Here is a 22,788-nt window from a genome sequence, read left to right as displayed (position 1 = left end):
GGTGGCGGATGGAAAAACCCAATTTTTTGAGACGCCCGAGGAGACCCATGACTGGTTGGAAGGATGGCGAAGAGTCTAGGGCGCCGGACGGCCTGACAGACCTCGGAAACCCCACAGAACAGAGGACAGCCACAACGGCCGAGAACAGGCCATGGAGGGAATCCGTCAACAGCAAAAGGAAGCAGGAGAGTGAGGGGCTGTGAGGCAGTCTACAGCTGGCTTGACAACTATAACTGTGCTACGCACCAGAGCACACGATCTCTAAAAAGACATAGAACCCTTAAGTAAATTGTGCCTTTGAGGAGGGGAATGATGTGGATTCTTCTGGACTTCTCCCCCCCTACACGCAAGTACTGTACATGGGGACTGGGTTTAAGCACTCTGCTGAGTTGGGTTGGCGGGCAGTTCAGAGTCCGTTAGGCAGGGAGGCAGGGTGGAGGGTGGGAAGGGTGAGAGGGGATGTTCAAATTGTTTTATGCTTCACTGTTTTTGTTTGATGAACGCAGTTTCTCAGGGCACACATGGTCGAGTGAATAGCTGCAAACGCACTGCAGTTGTATGACTGGATAGTATTTTGCAACGCTATGCTTTGTTTCTGTAACATATGTCTGCACACACTCAACAAGACACTAATCGCCCTTCGACTCAACTGGGCCCGGGGACCCCATTGACTGTGCTGACCTGGAACCACCCGCGTAGCTGGGGGGGGGGGGGGGGGCACTGTTTTGGGGGTGGCACTGGTGGCCCGTTGCGGCCGCATTTATAATTTATTTGCGCGCGCGGCCCAGTTATGTACAGTGCAGGCCTTTGCCTATTCAGCACTGTAACTCGCGACGGGCGGGGCCTGCCTTCAGCAGTGGTTGCCTACTGGTGCCGCCGGGGAGGGGGAGGGATGTGACCTCACATCCTGGATGTAGCAAGTGAGGTTGGGATTGGTAGGAACTTAAGCGGGAACTCGACCGGAGATGGATTTCCACGCGCCGGGGGCAGACCGAGTAACTGCCCTGTCCTCATCCCGGCGCATGAACTCACTCAGTGTGTGTGGACGGTGCTGCGCATATTTACTGGTGTTGGACGCGGGCAGCAACACTCAGCAGCATGACGCCTGAGTGGCCTCGGCCGCTGTGGAGTCACCGTCACCCCGGAATGCAAATGCCTGGGTAGGAGCCAAAGGGCCCTGTCATCATACGCTGGCTACAACATGGCATCATGAACTAATTATTGGGCCGCCGGACCAGCAACACATATGCCCAACTAGTGCATGTGTCTGATTGTCAATTTCCTGCCTCAGCGTCTGGTGTAGTGTGCACCTGCATGATGCCTAAGTTAAAGGAAAGCAGTCCAGTGTAATGAATGCCAGAACACACTGCAGTACTGAGCCCCAGTAAGGATAACCACTGCTTTAGCCTATCTACTATCATGCCAGCACCAACAACATTCAGCTAAATTATCAGAGAAAACTGCATTAGAAAACCGACACCAGTACAGTAAGCGTTTTAATATCTTGACAAATACAAAAGGTACTTTACCCATATTTGTACATACTTTAAACCGTGCATATGATATAAAAAGTTATTGTGTTCCCAAGCTGCCCTAAGAACACCTGACTGATAATTTAAACAAAGGCAGGAAGTGTATTTCAAAAATTAATACGGACAATTTCATATAAAGTTCCCTTAAAAATTAAGTCAAGGCCTAAGCAAACTGTTAAAGGAATGGTGGCTGGTATTTTTTCTGCAAAAAGTGGCAATCCTAAGTGAGTACCTATTGAGGCCGCATTTAGAGGCCACACTATCTGCAGCACTGAACCCCTGACAGATGACAGTACGATCATCTTAGAAAGGGGCAGTAGGTGAGTGAACTTCCTTTCCAGGTATCTTTTTTTTTCTCATTTATTTATGCAGAAACACATGAGTCGGTTGGTACAGAAACACAAAAGGAAAAACAGCAAAAAGGAAGACAATTTTGTCGAGCGAGTACATCTCTAACTCTTGGCATTTTGAAGCATGCAATACAAAAATGTGAATAAGCAGAATTGTATAGGAGAACAGAAATAGGAAAAAAAAACTATTACTAAGTATACTTTTCAAGGAGGCAATCTTAATTAAATCCAGCTAGAAATTATACATAATCTAGATAAATCTCCCCGTTTACATCTCGAGATAATTTGTAACTAACCCCCAAATCTGATCCCCGATCTTCTTTCTGCGGGAGCTCTTTAAGGCATAGAGACTATGCTCCATATTGTGTATCGAAAAAAAGCGAGACCGCCAGGCTTCAAAAGGGGGCGGTTCTTGTTGCAACCATGCAGATGCAATACATAGCCTGTACACTGCAGTTACTAAAAAGATAAGTTTAACATGTTTCTTCGGGATGCTAGTACTCACTGTGCCCATTTCAACACTCAATAATATCTGCGTTGCTGATAATTGTATCTGACTATCCACAATTGCCATGACACATTTTTTTATCTGAGACAACAAGGGAGCTAACACAGTACATGTACAAAAGATGTGAACATCATCCGCTGAGGTGAACCCACACCAAAAGCATTTACCTATTGCATCTCCCGACCATTTAGACACCTTATCTGGGGTATAGTATAGATTATAGATTGATTTGAAATGTTGAGCCACCAACTTTGCCGACAAGAATAAATCTTTGGCCATACCTAATGAAGTTTCTATTTGAATGTCCTGTCTGCCTAGTTTAGCACACCAATTACTGTTTTGTTGCTCTAGATCATTTTCTTTAGTGTCTAACAAGTGTTTATATAATACTCCAATCCTTACCCCTTTCATAATGTCTTCAATCAGAGAATTCGGTTTGAAGTTACCTCCCAAACCCATTAAGTAGTTACGAATCTGTAGGTATTTTGCGAAATGGTCTCTAGGGAGAGAATATTGTTCTCGTAATTGTTCAAAAGATTTACAATAACTAGCATCGTACAAATCCCCCACCAGTCTAATGCCTTTCTCCCTCCAATTGAGTACAATTCTATCCCACACGTTTAAAGGTAGGAAAAACGACGATGAGAATGGAGTATACCACGTTATTTTCCCAAGGCCCAGTAGCCTCCTAACTATATGCCAGACCTTATATGCAGCTGTCATTGTCTTAAAACGGGTGCGTTTGTAGTAGCTTTGTTCTAGATACTTAAATAAACAGTTTTTAACTTTTACCCCCAGCAACATTTGATAGATCGATGGACAATCTGCAGGTCTTGCTGGATCTTCGCCAGTTAATAGAATTCCCATTCCTTGCAACATACACGCATAATAATAAAGTGTGAAATCCGGAACCGACCAACCCCCAACATTTCTTGGCAGAATCATGTAACGCCTAGCCCTTCTAGCCTTCCCTCCAGAATACATAAAACGCATACATATTGTCTGCAATTGTTCCAAACTGGTCTTAGGGACTTCTAGGGGTATACATCGGAAAAAATATAAGATTTGAGGCAGAATCAGCATTTTTAAAAGGTTACAACGACCTACTAATGAAAGATGTAAACATTCTGCCTGATCTACTTTTTTCCGAACACTGACTAAGAGCTGATCCCAATTACCTTTAACTAAAGAAGTTGTACAAGCTCGCAACGTGACTCCCAGATATACCACCTCCTGACATAGTCTAGAATCGGTGTAGCTTGGTATATTTATACTAAGTAGCTGGGCTTTTGCTGAATTTAATTTGTATCCCGATGATTTACCAAATTCTAGGGCCAGATGCTCTATAGCCTGCATTGCCATGATGGGTTTAGACGTGGCCACTGCCACGTCGTCAGCATATGCTAGCACCTTAACCTGATATATATGTACCTTTAGCGGAGTAATATTAACATTGGAGTCCAACATTCTTAAAAAAGGCTCAATGTATAGAGCAAATAGTAAGGGGGAACAGGGACACCCCTGTCTGGTCCCCCTACCTATTTGTACTACTGCCGATTCCAGGCCCATGGTGCTGATCCGGGCTACCGGTTGCTGATACCAAACCTCTACTGATTTGATAAATTCAGGACCGAAACCTCGACTCTTCAAGTTATCCCACAAAAAAGACCAAGCCACACGGTCAAAAGCCTTCTCGGCGTCCAATAAAATTAAACAAAAGGGTTCCCTGGTTACCTTAGCATAATCAAGTAGTGTTATCACTCTTCTAACATGATTAGTAGTACTACGTTGAGGAATAAACCCATGCTGTATTTTTGAAACAAGACCCGAGATAACCCCAGAAAGCCTATTCGCTAAAATCTTCAAGCAAATTTTACCGTCTACATTTAGTAGCGATATAGGGCGATATGATCCCGGTAGATTTATTGGCTTGCCCTTTTTATGAAATACCACTATAGTCGCTTCTTGCCAAGTTTTGGGGGCAGAGCCTTTCTGTGCTGCAAGCATCGTTGCCAGGAGGTCCTTTTTTAGGAGCGCGAAAAACATTTTATATATTTCTAAGGGTAATTCATCTGGGCCGGCACCCTTGCCCAGTGCCAGTCCGTTTACCGCTGATTCTAATTCCTCCAGAGTGATAGGCGCATCTAACATTACCCTGTCATCTTCCGAAAGGTCTTTCAGACAATGTTGGCTAATCAAAGATGCAGAATTACCACCATTATACACATCCCCCTGATATAGTAGCTCGTAAAACTGCCTGAATATCTCCAAGATGCCCTGTTCGTCCTTAACAGGGTCACCTTTATAATCTAGTATCTCATCGATCCGCTGGGCTGCCGCTTTTGCTCTTAATCTTTGGGCGAGGCATCTTCCACTTGCCTCACCATATTCATAATGACTTTGTCTTTTGGCGAATTTTTTTTTAGCTGCTTCCTGAGACCACCTCAGATTTATTCTTGCCTTCAGATGTGCTAATTCATTGATCTCTGCATCAATATTAATCCCTGCCTATATCCCTACCATAAGCGCCTCTTCGGCCGTGATCAACTCTTGATACAATGCCTTTATTTCTACCGCTTGTTTTTTTTGATTATACAAACCCCAACTCAATACCTCCCCACGAAAAGCAGCCTTAAAACAATCCAACACACACCCTACATTACTACTCCCCCGATTAATGTTAAAAAAAGATGCAATCCACTCCTTCATGTGTTCAATAAAGAGTTGTTCAAACAATAATTTGCGATCAAAAGAGAACTGTCGTGGGTGTTCACTAGAAATGATACTAGATAGCGTGAATACAACTGGCCCATGGTCTGATGTCACTCTAGGATATACTTGGATTGCAGCCTGATTCAACATCAATATAGAAACAAAGAAATAGTCTAATCGAACCAATGTGCGATGTGGAAAAGAAAAGAAAGTATACCCAGGTAACCCGCTTCTTAGAACCGACCAATCATCCACCAATCCATGGGCTCCCAGAAGTAGCTGTAGTGCCTTGAATACTTTCGGTTTCCTGCCTGTATATCTCGCCTTCTCATTATTTAGCACATTAGGTGCTAAATTTATATTGAAATCACCGCACATAATCAGTGGTGTGGGCCAAGTTGCCAATTCAACATTTAAAAAATTAAGAGTTTCTGCTTCGTCTAGGTTTGCTCCATATACAACACACACAGTAACTTTAATGTTACCCGCCACACATTCTGCTATCGCCCAGCGTCCCAACCTATCAGATTTCGCCCTCCCTGTGGTAGCTATATGAGTCTTGGCAAGAATTGCGACCCCTCTGGCCGCTCCTGAATATTTGGTGCAAGCTATTAAATTGAGCCCCAGTTCTGTTAACAGGTGTCTCTTAGACCAAGCCACATGGGTCTCTTGTAGGCATATGATGTCACATTGCAAAGCCCGTATCTTTTGTGTAACTCTCCGTCTTTTCTCCAGTGAATTCAACCCCCTGACATTCAATGTGCCAATCCTTAGACCCCTACCTGCCATTTCGCCACTTCAAATTTTGCATCTTTGCTCCAAATAAATTTCACCAATTGCTCCCCTACATCACCAAAATACAGGTTTCTTCTCAACCCTAACTCATGTGTTATTTTCTTTTTTCTTTGTTGGTAACAAGGACCCCCTGGTACGGATAGGTATCCTGGGACAGGGTAAACAATATATGAAAAATAACACTCCCAGGCGTACACTACAGAAATTACACAATCGATTTAACAAACAAACTAGTTCGGTTTAGGAAAAATACATTTTTTAATTTGATTAAAAGAAAATATTAAAATTCAGTGCATTGGTCAAAATTGATAAAATAACAATACAGTGATACATATGTATTCATAAAGCAGATTGAAAAGAGGTTAGATGGCATCCGGTCGACGCGTTTTGACATACAAATATATCGACATATATTATTTTCTTTTTTCTCCCCAATTCCCCACTCCCCCACTTAACCCCTCCCCATCAGAACCCACCCTCCCACCCTCGTCACCACCCTTCACGAGGCTTAAGGACCATGTCCTCTGTGATGCAGAAATGCCTTCACTGCGTGTCATGACTCCCCTTCTCCCCCCATTTTTTTTTTCCCCTCCCAAGCTCATAATCAGCAGTCTTACTTCAGGCTGATTGTATCCACCTTAGGATGTCCTCCGTAAATAGCCGTTCCAGAGCCAGCAAGAATCTGCGACACATCTTAGATGAGTGTATTTCTCTCATACACATATAGTCAGAGGTCCCCGACCTCTATCTGATCATTCAATTATCTTTATAATATTCTTTGTAGTATTTAGTAGTGTTCAGGCCCTTGAACCCAGGGCACCAATTGCCTACTTGATACACCAATTTCCAATACTGACTCCTAAATAGATTTTTTTACCTAAAATAAAAAAAAGAGAGAAAAAGAATTTTTTAAGGGAGGACAAAACTCCTAATGTGCTATAGCCTATAGTTTAGGAGCAGAACAACACTACGTTATACCTCCTACACCCCTGACCACCCATATTCACCCTCCTAAATTTGAGCTCAAATCAAATTCCCTCTCACAATTGCGATGTGTCCTTTATAGCCTATTTCAGAAAGTTCACTAGTTGAGATTAAGTTTTCGCTTGTTTATCTATTTGGTTCAAGTATACCTGAGCCTCACACCCAGAAGTAAAGTATCTCGTTTGATCTCTAAAAATAATCTTCAATTTGGCTGGGTTGAGTAAAAAACATTGAGCGCCTTTTGCCTGGAATGATGCAATTAACTTCTGCATCTGCCATCTCTCATTCACGGTTGTTGGGCAAAAGTCTGGACGAACAAAAACCTCACACCCAGCCGCCTTCCTCCTTTTCGCTGGACGTGCAAGATCATACAAAGCCTCTCTCAGAAGAAAGTTATTTAAACAGATCAAGATGGCCCTTGGGTATGCTTTCTGTCCATTGTCACGCCGACGATTCACAAAAGGAAACCTATGTGCGAGAATGATTTCAATTTCAAAATTCCAGGATTTCAATTCCGGAAAGGCCTCACTGAACATCTGTATAATGAAACTACAGGGATCCGATCCCTCTTTACCTTCCGGAATGCCCAGAACGCGTAGATTATTGCGCCTAGCGCAATTCTCAAGGTCAGTAAGTTTCCAGTCTATGTCCGAGTTTGATTTTTGTAGTATTTCAATAGCCGACTGATGTTTTCCCAGGCTATTTTCGGTTGAGGAGACTCGTTGTTCCACCTCCGTCACCCTGGTGGTTACCTCAGTGCAAGTTTTCACTAGGCGCCTTACTGTATTCTGCAGCTTTTTCACCGCCCCTTGTGTCCGCAGCCCTTCAGCCCTAGTCTCATTCCGATGAGCCATTACGATTTTGTATATCAGACCTAAGGTAACTGCATCTTCATTTATCTCCTCTTCCTCCTAATTGAACTGGGCACATGGGGAGCCTTGATTCTGGCTTTCATTTCCTGCCACTTCTGGCATCTTCCTGACTGTCTCGCATGTTGCACCATGTTCATAGCCATCCTGTTCTTCCTCATCTGGCGTTGTCCCCCAGTCTCCTAGGTTGCTTAGGCTGTCCTCATCATTTCCTTAATTTTCCTTGTCTGATGGAGAGGTCAGATCCGACATTGAATAACATTTTCCGTCCGAGCCTGCATATTCTGACCCATTACCACCCTCAGCCTCCAGATTAATATCTAGCCCTGTAATGTTATCCACGCCATCTTCACTGTTAACTATTTCTATTTCAATTTCCTCTGTTAATTCGAGCTGGGAAATTACAAGTGGATCATTATCAGGCAGCGGAGTTTGTTGCGGATCGTTCCGGAGTCCAGCCATCATTTGATCATTATGAGGTTCCACATTAGATGCGTCTACTTTGGATTTGTTATTTTTTTTATTGAATATTGCCGGGACAACTCGCTGTCTCACTGCCCCATCTTGTGGGCCTTTACTTGAGAGTGTTGCGGCATTTTTTTGGGACGGTTGAACACTGGGGGTTGTCAATATGGGTGAAGCATCCTGTCGCACGTTAGTTATCCCCTTCGACTGTACACCATTAGGTGCTGACCCCAAAGTCCCATCTCTAATAGAGCATTGCAATGGATCATCAGCGATATTCCCTGCTGCTTTCCCCTCTGTTGGAGTATTCATAGGGGCTGAAGTAGCCGCTGCACCGCGATTCCTCGTGCCACCTCTACCCCTCACCATTATAATTATATCAGCCAAAATAGGAAAATGCGAATATAACTGCAGGGCCTCTTTCCCCAAACCTCAAAGCAGTTAGACGTTTTTCACCACTTGGGGCTCTTTTTCCTGATACCTCCAGACAGTTAGGCGTTTTCACCACTTGTAATTTTCAGCCGAGTCATGTGCTTAAAACGTATATAGCAGATATACAGCAGCAGCAACAATTACTTTTTACCCCCTCCAGCGTAGCTCGCCGTAGTCTGTAAGTCCCTGAGCCACTCCTCGTGTATTACCAAGCCGCTACCACCGGCAATATTCAAGGTGGGTAGAACTCTCCATCAAACAGTGTCCCAGTCTTCGCGTGAGCCGAGTTTTCCACTCTACTCGACTCTAGCACAGCTGCAGCGTGTTTGCCGGTTACCAGCCGAACCCTCCCAGCTCATTCCGAGGACCGCCTCCTCAGCAGCTCCAGCCACCGGCCGCCTCTCCGTTTTGCCGGCAGCTCCATGTGCCCAAAACCACTCGTTTAGAACACCGAGCCCTCCGCAAAGAAGGAAGACAACAATATCGGCGTCTGCGATACACTGCCACCAACGCCGCCATCCAGCAGGTAAGAGGTACAGAAAAAGACTTTAGTGAGGGGGGATTACTGGAGAGTCATGCAGAGCGCAGCTTCACAGCACTTCACCGGCCACAGCAGCGGCCGCCATCTTGCCTTCTTTTCAGGTATCTTATAGTTGTTTCAATATCTTTTTGGAACTTCTCATTACTTGAAAGTGTGTAATTTCGAATCTCTATTTCAATGCACTTCATTGCTTGATTTGACTTGTGGAAGTGTCACTGTATGTGTTACATATGTTGTCACATGTTGCCATTGAATGTCACTCATATGTACAGTGAAATCATGAAAATGTGACACATAAGAAGTCAGAAAACCTGCCAGCATACGTGCTTGAGACCGAGAGACAGTATAATCGCTTAGCTGCACTTGCTATGCTATAAAATTAGCTTTTTAGGATACTGTGTGGTCATAGGATACTGTGTAGTCATGAATGATCAGATTAATAATAACTTCTGAGCAGCTGCAGTTTATGCCCTCTGTTACTAAGAACTGCAGTCACCCTTTCATTTCTGGTGCTTTGCAGCCGTTTTCAGATCTCAGTTTCTTGTTGCTCAAATGGGTGTAATTTCTGATATTTAAATGTTTACCTCGTCTTCTTTCCGTGATTTTGCTCTTGAGAAAGTGTCACTCATAATCGTTGAAATGTCACTCACAATTACACTGGAAGTATGAAAATGTCACACATAGCAATCTGAAACCTTGGCAGCTAGGCAGTAAGTGGCTGGGCGATTAGTGGCTGGACGATTTGTTGGCTCTGGAGTTTGGCTGCTGCAGTCAGAGAGCAGCAGAACTTGAAGTGACTAGGTGAATGAAGTTCGAACTTCAAGTTCGAACCAACCACCCCTGCCTGCCATAGAGTAGAGATCCTGGAGCGAGTGAGGTAAGAGGGGAGCAACAGTAGCTCAGCTACCTAAGCGTTTTCAGAGGGGTGGGCGGCTGAGTGGCTCATCATGCATAACTGCCAAGGTTTCAGATTATAATGAATGACATTTTCATAATTTTTTTCAGTGTAAATATGAGTGACATTTCTATGGCAATGGGTGACACTTTTTGGCGAGCAAAATCAATGAACAAAGCTGAGGGAAACATATAAATATCAGACATTGCACGTTTTGTTATTATACATACATATATTTATCAATATTAACAGACTGCAACCAATGCAGACAACTATAAAAAAAAAACACCCCCACTCAAATGTACATATTTATCGACATCACAAGCATGATGAACTGGGCGGCCCTCCCAGGATTCAAACCAGTGGCCTGCTGGTAGAACAGATTTTGAAGGCACGCGTAGTGAACTCCTTGGCTGCTTCTGTGTCAACATGTATATTTTATTTATTTCACTGATTGAGTGGCAATATATTTGCAAATATGCTTTTGCATCTTAATTAAACACTTTTTTAGCAGTTAGTATCTGGTGGCAGAGGGAGTGTGAGAGAAAACTGTGCTTCCCTATGAAGACCTGACCCTATTATGTAACTGACTGATCTTTGGCAGCTACCTTATGGGATAAGCTGGTTGGGTGAAGAAACACTGTGAGGGGGAGGGGTAAGTAACCAGTGGTGCTGGTAGGTGAAGCAATACAGGGGGAAGAAGAAGCAAGGATCAGGGGGCAACACCGAGAGGAGGAAGTAACGGGATGAGTGGGTATGGAAAAAAGGAGGCCTACCAGAGAGAGAAAATAACGATGGGAGAAGAAACCAACAAAAGAGTGCACAACATGGTGGGGGGGAGAAGCTCTAAGGCAAAAAAAGAACACGGGATAAGCACATCTTGGCGCTGAATATCAGATGTTTATTGTTACCCAACTCAATGGTACTCATTTTATCGACCTCAGATGGATGAAAGGTTTAGTGGACCTGCTGCGATTTGAACCTGTGACCATGAGGTCGAACACAGGCCCCTGCAGTGGGTGCATTAGTCCACTGAGCCACATGACCACTCATGGTCACTTGCTTCTTACTCTATGGCTTTTTGTCTTCTTCTTGTGTTTGGCCCTCCCAGGGGGCATATGTCTTTATCATCATTTTGATTGGCTCACTCGTGTCCTTCCAATGTTCCCATTCAGGGAACTTTTTTCAAACTTTTCCTTTCAGGACTCCATTAGAATGCACATTTTTTAGCTCACTCCCATGTGCGCTGCTTCCCTCCTAAACACTGCTTCATTCACACTAACTCCTTGTTGCTCCATCCCATCACCCCCTCCCCAAACTTGTCCAATGCTTTCTGCACTCCTTCTGGCGAGCAAAATCAAGGAACGAAGCTGAGGGAAACATATAAATATCAGACATTGCACCCATTTGTGCAACAAGACTGTCTGAATCATACGGTGTGTGCTACCCAATACCGTTCATTAAAGTGCCATCTAGTGAATCAAGTCACAATAGGTATCAATATCCAAGCAGACGTCGCAGTCATCAAATAAACAGCATTCTGGAATGCTTACTGGTGGTACCCGTTAGTGGTGCAGGAGAGGCCTGTTGCTTTTTCTTCAGATGATGCCCCTTTAAGAGAGAGGCAGCAGCTCGAAGAAAGCGATTTATGATATGATAAAATTATTAAAAGATAATTTCACTGTGGGGGAAGGCGGTTCCATCCTCAGCTCATTTATCACTGGTAGTTGGGACAGAGCTGGCATCATAGGTTGAAAACTTGAATGAAACACTGGTTTTCATCAAGCCTCTCCATTCTCTCTCTCTCTCATCTTTTCCGTCCTCTTCCCCTCTTGTCCCTAATAATTTTTACATCTGGTCTTTTTAGGGGCACACATCCTCTTTCTCTCTACTTTCTTTTTCTTGCCTCAGTCTGTTTCCTTTCACCAATTCCTTCTCTTTCCTTTCTCACTCTTCTCTTCCCCCTCCTTCCTCTTGCCTTTCTCTCCTCTTTCCAAACCTTTCTTTCTGCCCACTCTTTACTATGCCATTGTCTCCCTTCCTCCATCTTCCTCCATCTCTCTGCAACTTATATAGCAGAATTATAAATTCAGCTGACACAATGCTTTAATGTGCCCGTGAAAAGAAAATACTTTTAATTTTCAGAAATGCTCATCAGCAGGCACATTCCAAACCACTTGCCAGGCAGCTGATCTATTCTAGTGGTTTTAAGGAGCACGAGACCGAACAGTTACCTGGGGACCTTCATGGTGATCAATCAGGTCATGATATTGCAGAGTAGCCTGCTACTCTTCGAAAACGAAGTCCTGAGTTTCCCAGCCAGCTGCCAGTTCCTCTCAGCAATTAATTGTTCACGCAGCTCGCTGATGGATGTCACATGCGGTTTTTCTGAGTCGCCAGATAGATCATGCAGTCTGTGTGTTCTCTTTTGTACTGCCTGTCACCGGTGTATTAAACTGTGAAGCCTTGGACCGTGTCATGTATGTGCATTTAACTTGCATGATCGAAGTAACTATTAGCGGCGAAACTACATGTCTCTCGGACCTCTTTCAAGTGCTCGTCGTTTTTCTTCCCCAGTACCCGTCCCTTCCCCTTCCAAGGGCGGCAATCTGAGGGATAGCCCCGGGCGCCACAAGCTCTAACTACGCCCCGGCCTGGAACGTGCGGGGGTTGGGGGACAAGGTAATAAGAAGTCTGGTACTGCAATATTTAAAATGATGCACACCTGCGGTAGCCCTCTTGCAGGAGACACACCTGACGCGATCCACTTGCAGGTCCATGGACAGATGGGGTTACAAAATAGTGGCCCATGCCGAATTCTCCTCCGGGTCTAGTGGTGTGGGTGTACTTTTGAAAAAGAACTTCCCACTTATAGTACACCAGACGGGGGTAGATGACCAGGGCCGCTTTGCAGCTGTCACTTGCCAGTGGGAAGGGACATTGTTTAATTTTGTCTCCGTGTGCATTCCACCATCCTTACATACCATGGCACACTCTACGCTTACAGCGTTCCTACTTGCATTGCCGGTGGCAGATGGTGATAGGAGGCAATTTCAATGATATAGTGGATGGTACAATAGATAGACATCCCACAAACCTGACATCTCCACATAGTCGCTGTATGACGGGGCTTATAGAAGCCTTGGGGCTTGCACACGCCTGGAGGTATAGGAATGCCCAATACTAGACAATACACTTTCCACTCCGGGGTTCACAATTGTTTCACACGTATAGACTATTTCCTGGTAACGGCGGACGGTCTGGGGGGAATAGATAAGGTATATATCCGCCCTAGGGGTATATCTGATCACTCGCCAATACTACTAACCTACACACACCATCTGAGGCTTCGGCGTCGTATATTCCCCATCCATCCTAGCTATCTGCATATACCGGAGGTATCAAAGGGTATTACAGAAACTACTGCAAACTTCTTCCAAGAAAATTCAGGGTCGGTAGACTCACCCAGAACTCTATGGGAGGCCTATAAAGTGGTTACACAAGGGCAAGCTATAGCATTAATCACGGGGCATAAGCGAGGTAAACGGGCTGAACTCGATAATATGGAAGCTGACCTGGATGAGGCGATGGCTCAACATGCAGCTTGTCTGACGCCTCAAACTGCACAACGAGTGCGGCTTAAACAAAGCGACTACGTGGCGTACCAGAGAGAAATGGTATTTGACAGACACCAAGCCACGCCCCACAGGGTATACAAGCTATGAGACAAGGCGGGGAAAATGCTAGCCTGGCTAGATAAAAAGGAGAAAGCAGGTAGGGTAATTGTGCAACTGCATACGCCTGCTGGCTCCCTGGTGACTGCCCCCAATGATATAGTAGACGCATTGGCTAACAATTTTGAAAAGGTATATGCCTCCTGCACCACGTTCACGATTGAGGAAGCGCTTAGTTATATTAAGGATCTTGCTATGCCACAGCTTACACCGGAGGCGGCGCTACTTTTAGAAGCCGACCTCTCGGTCGAGGAAATACAGATGGCCATTGGCTCCCTTGCATCCGGCAAGGCGGTGGGTCCAAACGGCTTCCCAATCGAACTATATAAGCACACCGCGCAGGTGACGGCGCCCTTCCTTTTGAATATGTTTCAAGACAGTCTTCAGGTTGGAGAACTGCCACGTGACCAACGGCTGGCCACGATTTTTGCAATCCATAAACCGGGCAAGCCGCCGGCGGATTGTAGCTCCTACCACCCAATTTCCTTAATCAGTGCTGAGCCAAAGGTACTAGCCAAGCTATTGGCGATGCGGCTGACCCCTGATCTTGATCTTACGTCCCTGATAACTCCCGATTAGTCCGGATTCATGCCTCACCGCAGTGTGGCAATTAATTTACGACGGCTGCACGCAGTACTGACTAGGCGATCCTACATTCAGGAACCTGCGGTCATCCTTTCACTTGACGCCAGTATGGCGTTCGATACGGTGGAATGGTCGTATTTTTTCACGGCACTGCAGCACTCGGGATTTGGCCCCAAATTTTGTGCCTGGATCCATTTGCTTTACAACAACCCAATGGCGCATGTAGTGGCCAACGGGCACATTTCAAGAGACTTCCCGCTTGCATGGATAACGCAGCAGGGGTGCCCACTGTCCCCCCTGTTGTTCGCGCTGATAATAGAGACGCTCGCAGCTTGGCTTCGATGGGAACCCTCTATTAGAGGGCTCCGCTGGACTGATACCTGGGAGGATCGCATATCTCTGTATGCGGACGATGTACTGCTATACCTAACCTCCCCTAGAAAATCCATCCTGGAGCTACTGAATGTCTGCGAGAAATTTGGTAGGGTATCTGGATACATGATAAACTGGTCCAAGTCTGTGCTGTATGTGCTGGTTGGACCGCCGCCGCTGCTGCCTGCGGACTGTCCACTGCGAGTCATTGATGAAGCCTTTAAATATCTGGGCATTTATACAACATCTGACTTCACTGAGTTCAATACGAAAAATTTAAAGCCCCAATTAGACCGATTTAAACGCGATGTGGTGGTGTGGCATAATCTCCCCCTCACACTGTTGGGGAAGGCGGCACTTTATAAAATGATGGCGCTTCCACGCTTCCTCTATGTTCTCGAAAACACACCATTTTTAGTCCCACAAGCCTACTTCAAGGCCATAGAGGCGGAAGTCACCAGCTTACTATGGGGAAACAAGCCAGCACGGATCGCACAAGACAAATTGGTATGCAGCTGGTACGATGGAGGGATAGCACTTCTGAACGTGCAACTGTACTGCTGGGCGGCACACCTTAAGATAATCAACCATTGGTTGCATGCCCCACAAGACGAGCTGGCATACCATGCAAACAGGCAGAACTTGGAAGAGAAAGGACTGATGGCGAATCTATATAGGCGCCGTAAGCCCCCGGGGCTGATTGGCTCTACCGCACACACAATACATATTTGGTACCAGGCGCATGCCCGATTACAATGTGCAGGGACAGTCACGCAAATGACACAGCTGTGGGACTCCCAACAGCTAAGTTGCCTGCGCAGGAGTAAAGGGTTTAAAAAATGGGGCAATATTGGTCTTTCAGTGGTGGGAGATCTTTGGAAAAAAGGGGCAGTGGTCGATTTTGTACATCTACAAACACAGCATGGCATGGCGCAGACCAAGAAATTTAGATATTTCCAAATCCGATATGCACTCCAGACAGTCGTACCACCGGGCACTTCCCTACAGGAAGCCACCCCATTGGAAGATAGACTTCTGACGGAACACATGATGAACAGGGCGATGTCCTTGACGTACCGTATGCTAGTCAACAACTTGCTAGACCCAACGTCTAAGCTGAGACAGACCTGGTCCCCGGATGTGGGAGACTTTGAAGACTCGGAGTGCCAGGAAGCTCTGTCCTCACCCTGTGAGGCGGCAATATCATCCAGTCTCAGACTGGTCCAACTCAAAGTGCTGCACCGCACGTATTACACTAGGACAACGCTCCATGTAATGGGAACGGTATCGCACAAATACTGCGGGGGGCACGTTTTACCACACATTGCGGCATACTGGATCAAAATTATGTGCACTATTTCTCAGGCACTATAAATCTCGGTCCTACCGGAGCCGAGGCGCTGCCTGTTAAATGTGTGGGGGTCGGAAGCATTGCCTACGCTCCAAAAATGGCGTAAAGATATGGATGGAGCGATGGTGGCGCAAAAAGCAGGCTATATTCATCGCAGATGTTCTCGAAAGTGGGGAAAAGTGTGGGGGGCATGGAATGAGTTTAGGGGATACATCTGCAATCCGCCAGAAATTGTCACAGACAATGTCACCCTGTAATTGGGCTTTTATGTCATGGTTGGTGGGGGAAGGGGTTGTATGTATGGGTCTGTTTTTATGATGTGAAAATGTAGACATGTTTTGCTGCTTTATGGTTTTGATACAAATGCAGACAATAACGGCTCTGTGTAAGTTTGCCCTGACTTATAATGTAATTTTTTTTTTAAAGTAAAAAAAAAAAAAAAAAAGTCCTCAGCCGGCCCCTAGGAAACTCGGAAACAACTGCCCAATTTCGCTGCTCCCATTCCCAACCAAGGTACTGGAAAAGACTATCAACAAGCAACTCATGTCATACTTGGAACAGAACCAGCTAATCTGGCTTCTGCAGCAATCACAGCACCAAGACCATCCTGATCGCAGCCACCCATAACATCTGAATCCTCCTCCACCAACGAGAAACAGCAGCCCTAATCCTCCTAGACCTCTCGGCAGCCTTCAACCCAGTTGCCCGGCCACATGATGATCGAAAGACTTAACTACATCAGCATCCACGGGATGTACTTAATTGGATTACCTCCTTCCTCATCCGAAGCACACAGAGGGTTAGCCTACCACCATTGAACCCAAAGGTTCGAGGCATGTGGGCTGCTGAATTCATATCTGTGCATAGTCCGCCACCTAGTGTTGGGTCCGGATGATTGCACCTTGTTGTCCTGGAAGAGTCTTCGAAGTATCACGAGATAGGTGGCTCCTCCCCTGGACTACAGTGCGCATGGGCATCGCCTCCATCCCCAGATTGTTTTTTTCCGCCATTGGGTTCGGATGTGTTTCGGTTCCCTCTGTCGGAACCGATAGTTGTTCTACTTTTTACTTGAGACCAAAAGGTCTTTAGGCTGGGCGTCGGTATAGTTGCGTTCGGGTTTCTTACTGACTCTCAGCTCCTATCTCTTGCTGCCCTTCCACGTGCTTTCGACGCGGACGGGCCTACACTACACCCTTTGCTATGGAGCGGACTCCATTCAAGAAGTGTCCGCTGTGTCATTCTAAATATTCGCACCTCGACGTGCACCCCGTGTGCAATACATGCTTGTCACCGGATCACCGTGAAGACACCTGCATGGCGTGTTCGAAATTTAGAAGTAAGAAGACTTTAAAGATTCGCCGGGCTAATCGGCTCCAGGCTCAATTGTCGGCTTCGGCACCCCCACCCGATGACATCTTCCAGGAATCGGTCGAGGGAGAAGACGACGTACAGGGGTCGGACCCTGGCCCCGCGTCCGAGGAAGAGACCTACGACGCGGATGAGGAGGCCTGCGACGAAGCCTCCGACGAGGTAGGGGACGACGATCTGGCTTGTGCCACGATGGGTGATAGCTCGGAGGAAGAGCATCCCCAACCAGACTCTGGGGTTACTCCCCATCATACGGCCCAGGTCGAGGGATCGCCTTCGGGCCTTACCCAAGATCTAACTTTGAGTCCTACGTCCCCGCCTCCGGGCCCGGTCACGGACATTTCTAAGAAGAAACCGAAAGTGAAGCCAACTGGTCTCGCACCCTCGGATGCGAAACCGAAACCGAAAGTGGCGTTGGTGAAGAAGGTTCTGGAGGCGTCAACTTCCACGAAACCCAAAATGGCCGACTTGAAGAGCCACGCCAAAATGGCCGACCAGAAAAGCCGCGCCAAAATGGCCGACCCGAAGCCCTCTGGGTCGGCGCCGAAGGTGAAGGCATACGACGCGGCTGCGTCGGCGCCGAAAGGGGTCGCGGACCCGAAGACGGCTTCGAAGAAGCGTCACGCCGACGGTGCGCCAGGCCATGGGACGTCGGCACCGAAGAAGAGGCCTACCGACGACCGGGCTCTCGGAGACGGAGAGTCGCTCGAGACAGTTCAGCCCTCGGCATCCCTTACAAAGAAGGTGGGAGAATCCTTAAAGAGGATCCAACAGTCCACTGTGGTTCCCAGCCAGGACACTGTAGTGCCTAGGCCCACGCTGAAGCCTGCCAAGGAACAAATGCCCATTCGTTTTACCCTTCCTCCCAAGTCGGCGCCGAAGGCCTTCGCGCCTAAGCAGAGCGGACACTCTCTGGAAGTATTGACGCCGAAGGCTGCCTTGGTGGTGTCGAAGCTTCGGCTCCAGCCGCTTGCGGTGGAGGAACGTCGTAAGGTGATCATCGACGCCAACACCGGAAAATTGTCGCTCCTCAAACGAAAGATTACGTCGGAGCCGGCTTTGGAACCTTTTAGGATTCCACTCAAGAACAAAAGGTACTCTGCGGACTCTTCGGCTCTGATGGAACCTCTGTCTCCACAAGCCCTGGAACACTCGCCGGCCCATTCCCCCGTGCCTGATGTGGACGAGGAAGAGGCCGAGTACGACTATCCTGCGTACTCGGATCCGGAGGAGGAGCAGGTGCCTTGGTCAGCAGGAGGCGACACAGACGACCCGCAGTCGGGGCAGGACACTCAACTTTTCGCCGCAAAGACGTCCCCGACAGAGGACTCGGCGGCATTCAATGCATTAATAGAGAGAGCTGCAGCGAACCATGACGTCGAACTGCACTCAGACCCCGTGGATGCAGACTTCTTGGTCGACACCTTCTCGGTAGCCGAAAAACAGGTCAAGACACTACCGATGCTGAAAGGGGTGCTGAAGCATGCACAGGAGGTATTCAAGGAGCCCACCCGGGCGCGGGTGGTCAATCCTCGCATCGACAGGAAATATAAAGCGGCGCCCACGGATCCCACGTATATTAAGGGACACTTGCCATTGGACTCCCTGGTGGTTTCCAACGCTCGAAAGAGGGCGAATTCGCAGACTACTGGTGACGCTCCTCCCCCGGACAAAGAGTCCAAGATCTTTGAGGCATCAGGCAAACGCATTGCTGCACAGGCAGCGAACATCTGGAGGATCTCTAACACTCAAGCCCTGCTTGCACGTTATGATAGGGCCCATTATGACACATTAGAGGCCATCCTACAACACTTGCCTGACCAATATAAGGAGGCGGGGGAGATGCTCATTCAGGAGGGTAAACTCATTACAAATGCATCCATCAAATGTGCCCTAGATGTGGCAGACACTGCCTCCAGGGCTATCAATACAAGTGTGTTACTCAGACGTCATGCCTGGCTTCGAATCTCGGGGTTCAAACCCGACATACAAACCACAATATTGGGTCAAACAGTGAATCCTGACCATCTGTTCGGCCCTGAGGTGGATGCCTCCCTAGAAAAGATGAAAAAAGATACTGAAACTGCCAAATCTATGGGGGCTTTACAAAGTCAGCAGTTTCGGGGTAGTTCCTTTCGCCGCTCCAATTCAAGAGGCACCTCGAGGGGACAGGCATCCCAATCCACACAATACTACAAGGGTAACACCCAGTCCTCGTATAACAACAACAAGGGCAGGGGTGGCTACAGAGGCAACAATATCAAAGGCAGGGGACGTGGAAACAATGCATCCAGGTCCACCACCACCAACAAGCAGTGACGGCTTGTCACTTCCCCCCGATCACACGACACCTGTCGGGGGGAGACTCCAGCAGTTCCTGCCGGCGTGGAGGTCCATCACCACGGACAGGTGGGTGAGGTCTCTTATCCAGTACGGGTACTGTCTAGAACTTACGTCCATTCCACCGGACATACCGCCAAGAAGCCGTGCTATGTCCGACGAGCACTTGACCTTGTTGCAGCAAGAAGTTCTGGTCATGCTGCAAAAAGGGGCAATAGAGCTCGTTCCATTGCAAGAACGGGGAACCGGGGTTTACTCCCTGTATTTTCTGATCCCCAAAAAGGACGGATCACTCAGACCGATCCTGGACCTCAGGCCCCTGAACTGGTACATCAACTCGGAGCACTTCCATATGCTCACATTGCAGCAGGTGCTTCCCCTGCTTCAACAGGGGGACTTCCTAGCAACGCTGGATCTGAAGGATGCCTATTTTCATATTCCCCTGCATCCTTCCCACAGAAGGTATCTCAGATTCAAGATCTTAGACCAGCATTACCAGTTCAGAGTCCTGCCGTTCGGGGTCACCACGGCACCGAGAGTATTTACAAAGTGCCTAGCGACTGTGGCGGCGCATCTCCGTCGCCAGCACGTCCATGTCTTTCCATACCTAGACGACTGGCTTATTCAGGCAAAGACGGAACAGCAGTGCGTAGACCACGTGTCACGCACCATTCACCTCCTGCACGATCTGGGATTCTCTCTGAACTACCCAAAGTCCCATCTCCAGCCCGCCCACGTGCGACAGTATCTGGGCGCAACAATCGACACTCTGGCAGCCACTGCGCAGCCGAATTCAGTGAGAATCGCCAGTATCCAGGCGCTGATCCTACGATTCAGACCCCAACACTCGCTTCCAGCGAGGGTGTTCATGCAGTTGATAGGCATGATGGCCTCCTGCATCTCCATTGTCCCGCACGCGAGACTACATATGCGTCCGCTTCAGGAGTGCCTTGCACGTCAGTGGACTCAGGCTCATGGGCAACTGACAGACCTAGTGTTGGTGAGCGGTCGGGCGTACAACTCTCTGCATTGGTGGAATCCACAAAACCTTTGCAAGGGCCGACCATTCCAGGAGCCTGTCCCACAGATCATCCTGACGACGGACGCCTCTCTCCAGGGATGGGGAGCGCATGTACTTCACTACACTGTGCAGGGACTATGGACACTTCAGCAAAGGAAGATGCACATCAATGTGTTGGAACTGATGGCAATCTTCATGGCCTTAAAGGCGTTCAAAGTACATCTATGCAACAAGGTCGTGTTGATCCGGACGGACAACATGACGGCAATGTACTACATCCAGAAGCAGGGAGGTACACACTCTCCACAGCTGTCTCATCTGGCTCAGAGCATGTGGAAGTGGGCCATTCAGAGGAACATCTTCCTCATGGCAGAGCATCTCCCGGGCAAGGACAATCAAATGGCGGATCTGCTCAGCAGACACAGCCATCAGATGCACGAGTGGGAGATACATCCATCAGTACTCCAACCGTACTTCCAAAAGTGGGGTCATCCAGAGATAGACCTGTTCGCCACAAAGGAGAACGCAAAATGCCGAAGCTTCGCCGCCAGGTTCCCACACCCCCAATCACAGGGCAATGCGATGTGGATGAACTGGTCAGGCAGATTTGCGTACGCTTTTCCCCCAGCACCTCTGATACCGCTGGTGGCACGCAAGCTCAGGCAACACTCGATGACGCTCATCCTGGTTGCTCCAACGTGGGCTCGCCAACCATGGTACACCACGTTTCTGGAACTCTCCGTGGTACCGCATCAAAGGCTTCATCTCACTCCCAGCCTTCTGACGCAGAGCCATGGCGACATTCAGCACCCAGATCCGCAACAGCTCAACCTGGCGATCTGGCTCCTGAAGTCCTAGAGTTTGGCTACCTCAATCTTCCTCCCGATTGCATGGACATCATTCGGGAGGCAAGGAAGCCCACTACTAGAGCTTGTTATGCGGCTAAATGGAAGAGGTTTGTCATCTACTGTGTGGCCCACAGCATTGACCCGCTAGATGCTTCCATTCAGAACATCATATGTTACCTCTTTCACCTGTATCGATGTAATCTAGCGTACTCTTCCATCCGCATTCACCTGTCTGCTATGGCAGCATACCTCCAGAATAGGCAGCACCTGTCTCTCTTTAAGGTCCCTGCTATCAAGGCTTTTCTGGAAGGACTCAAAAGGGTCATTCCACCAAGGACTCCACCAGCTCCAGAATGGAACCTCAATGTGGTTCTTACAAGGCTGATGGGTCCTCCCTTTGAGCCACTGCACTCTTGTGAACTCCAGTTTTTGACTTGGAAGGTTGCGTTCTTAGTAGCAATTACATCGCTACGGAGGGTAAGCGAGCTGCAGGCGCTCACCATCCAAGAACCTTTCTTCCAAGTACATGCTAACAGGGTGGTGCTCCGCACTAACCCTAAATTCTTACCCAAAGTGGTCTCACAGTTCCACATGAACCAAACAATTGAATTGCCGGTGTTTTTCCAAAACCCAGAGATGCTGGCGGAGCGTATGCTCCACACTCTTGATGTGAAAAGGGCCTTGATGTACTATGTGGACAGAACAAAAGATTTCCGCAAAACCAAACAACTCTTTGTTGCTTTTGCCACACAACACAAGGGAAATGCAATCTCCAAAGCGGGGATTGCTAGATGGATAGTAAAGTGCATTCAGATCTGTTATGCTAAAGCTAAGCGCACTCTCACTATCCCACCAAGGGCCCACTCCACTAGGAAGTTGGGGGCCTCTATGGCCTTCCTAGGTAACATTCCCTTAGAAGACATCTGTAGAGCAGCCACATGGTCTACCACACATACTTTCACTAAGCACTACTGTGTAGATGTGCATTCCAAACAGCAGGCAGCTGTTGGTCAGGCTGTTCTAAAAACGCTTTTTCAAACTGCTGCAGCTGGCACGGGCGGCCGCCGCTAATGGAGGGACAGCTAT

This window comes from Lissotriton vulgaris, chromosome 2_1 (genome assembly GCF_964263255.1).
Source record: "Lissotriton vulgaris chromosome 2_1, aLisVul1.2, whole genome shotgun sequence".
NCBI lineage: Eukaryota > Metazoa > Chordata > Amphibia > Caudata > Salamandridae > Lissotriton > Lissotriton vulgaris.
The sequence above is the reverse complement of the archived record's forward strand: the minus strand, read 5'-3'. Positions refer to the sequence as shown.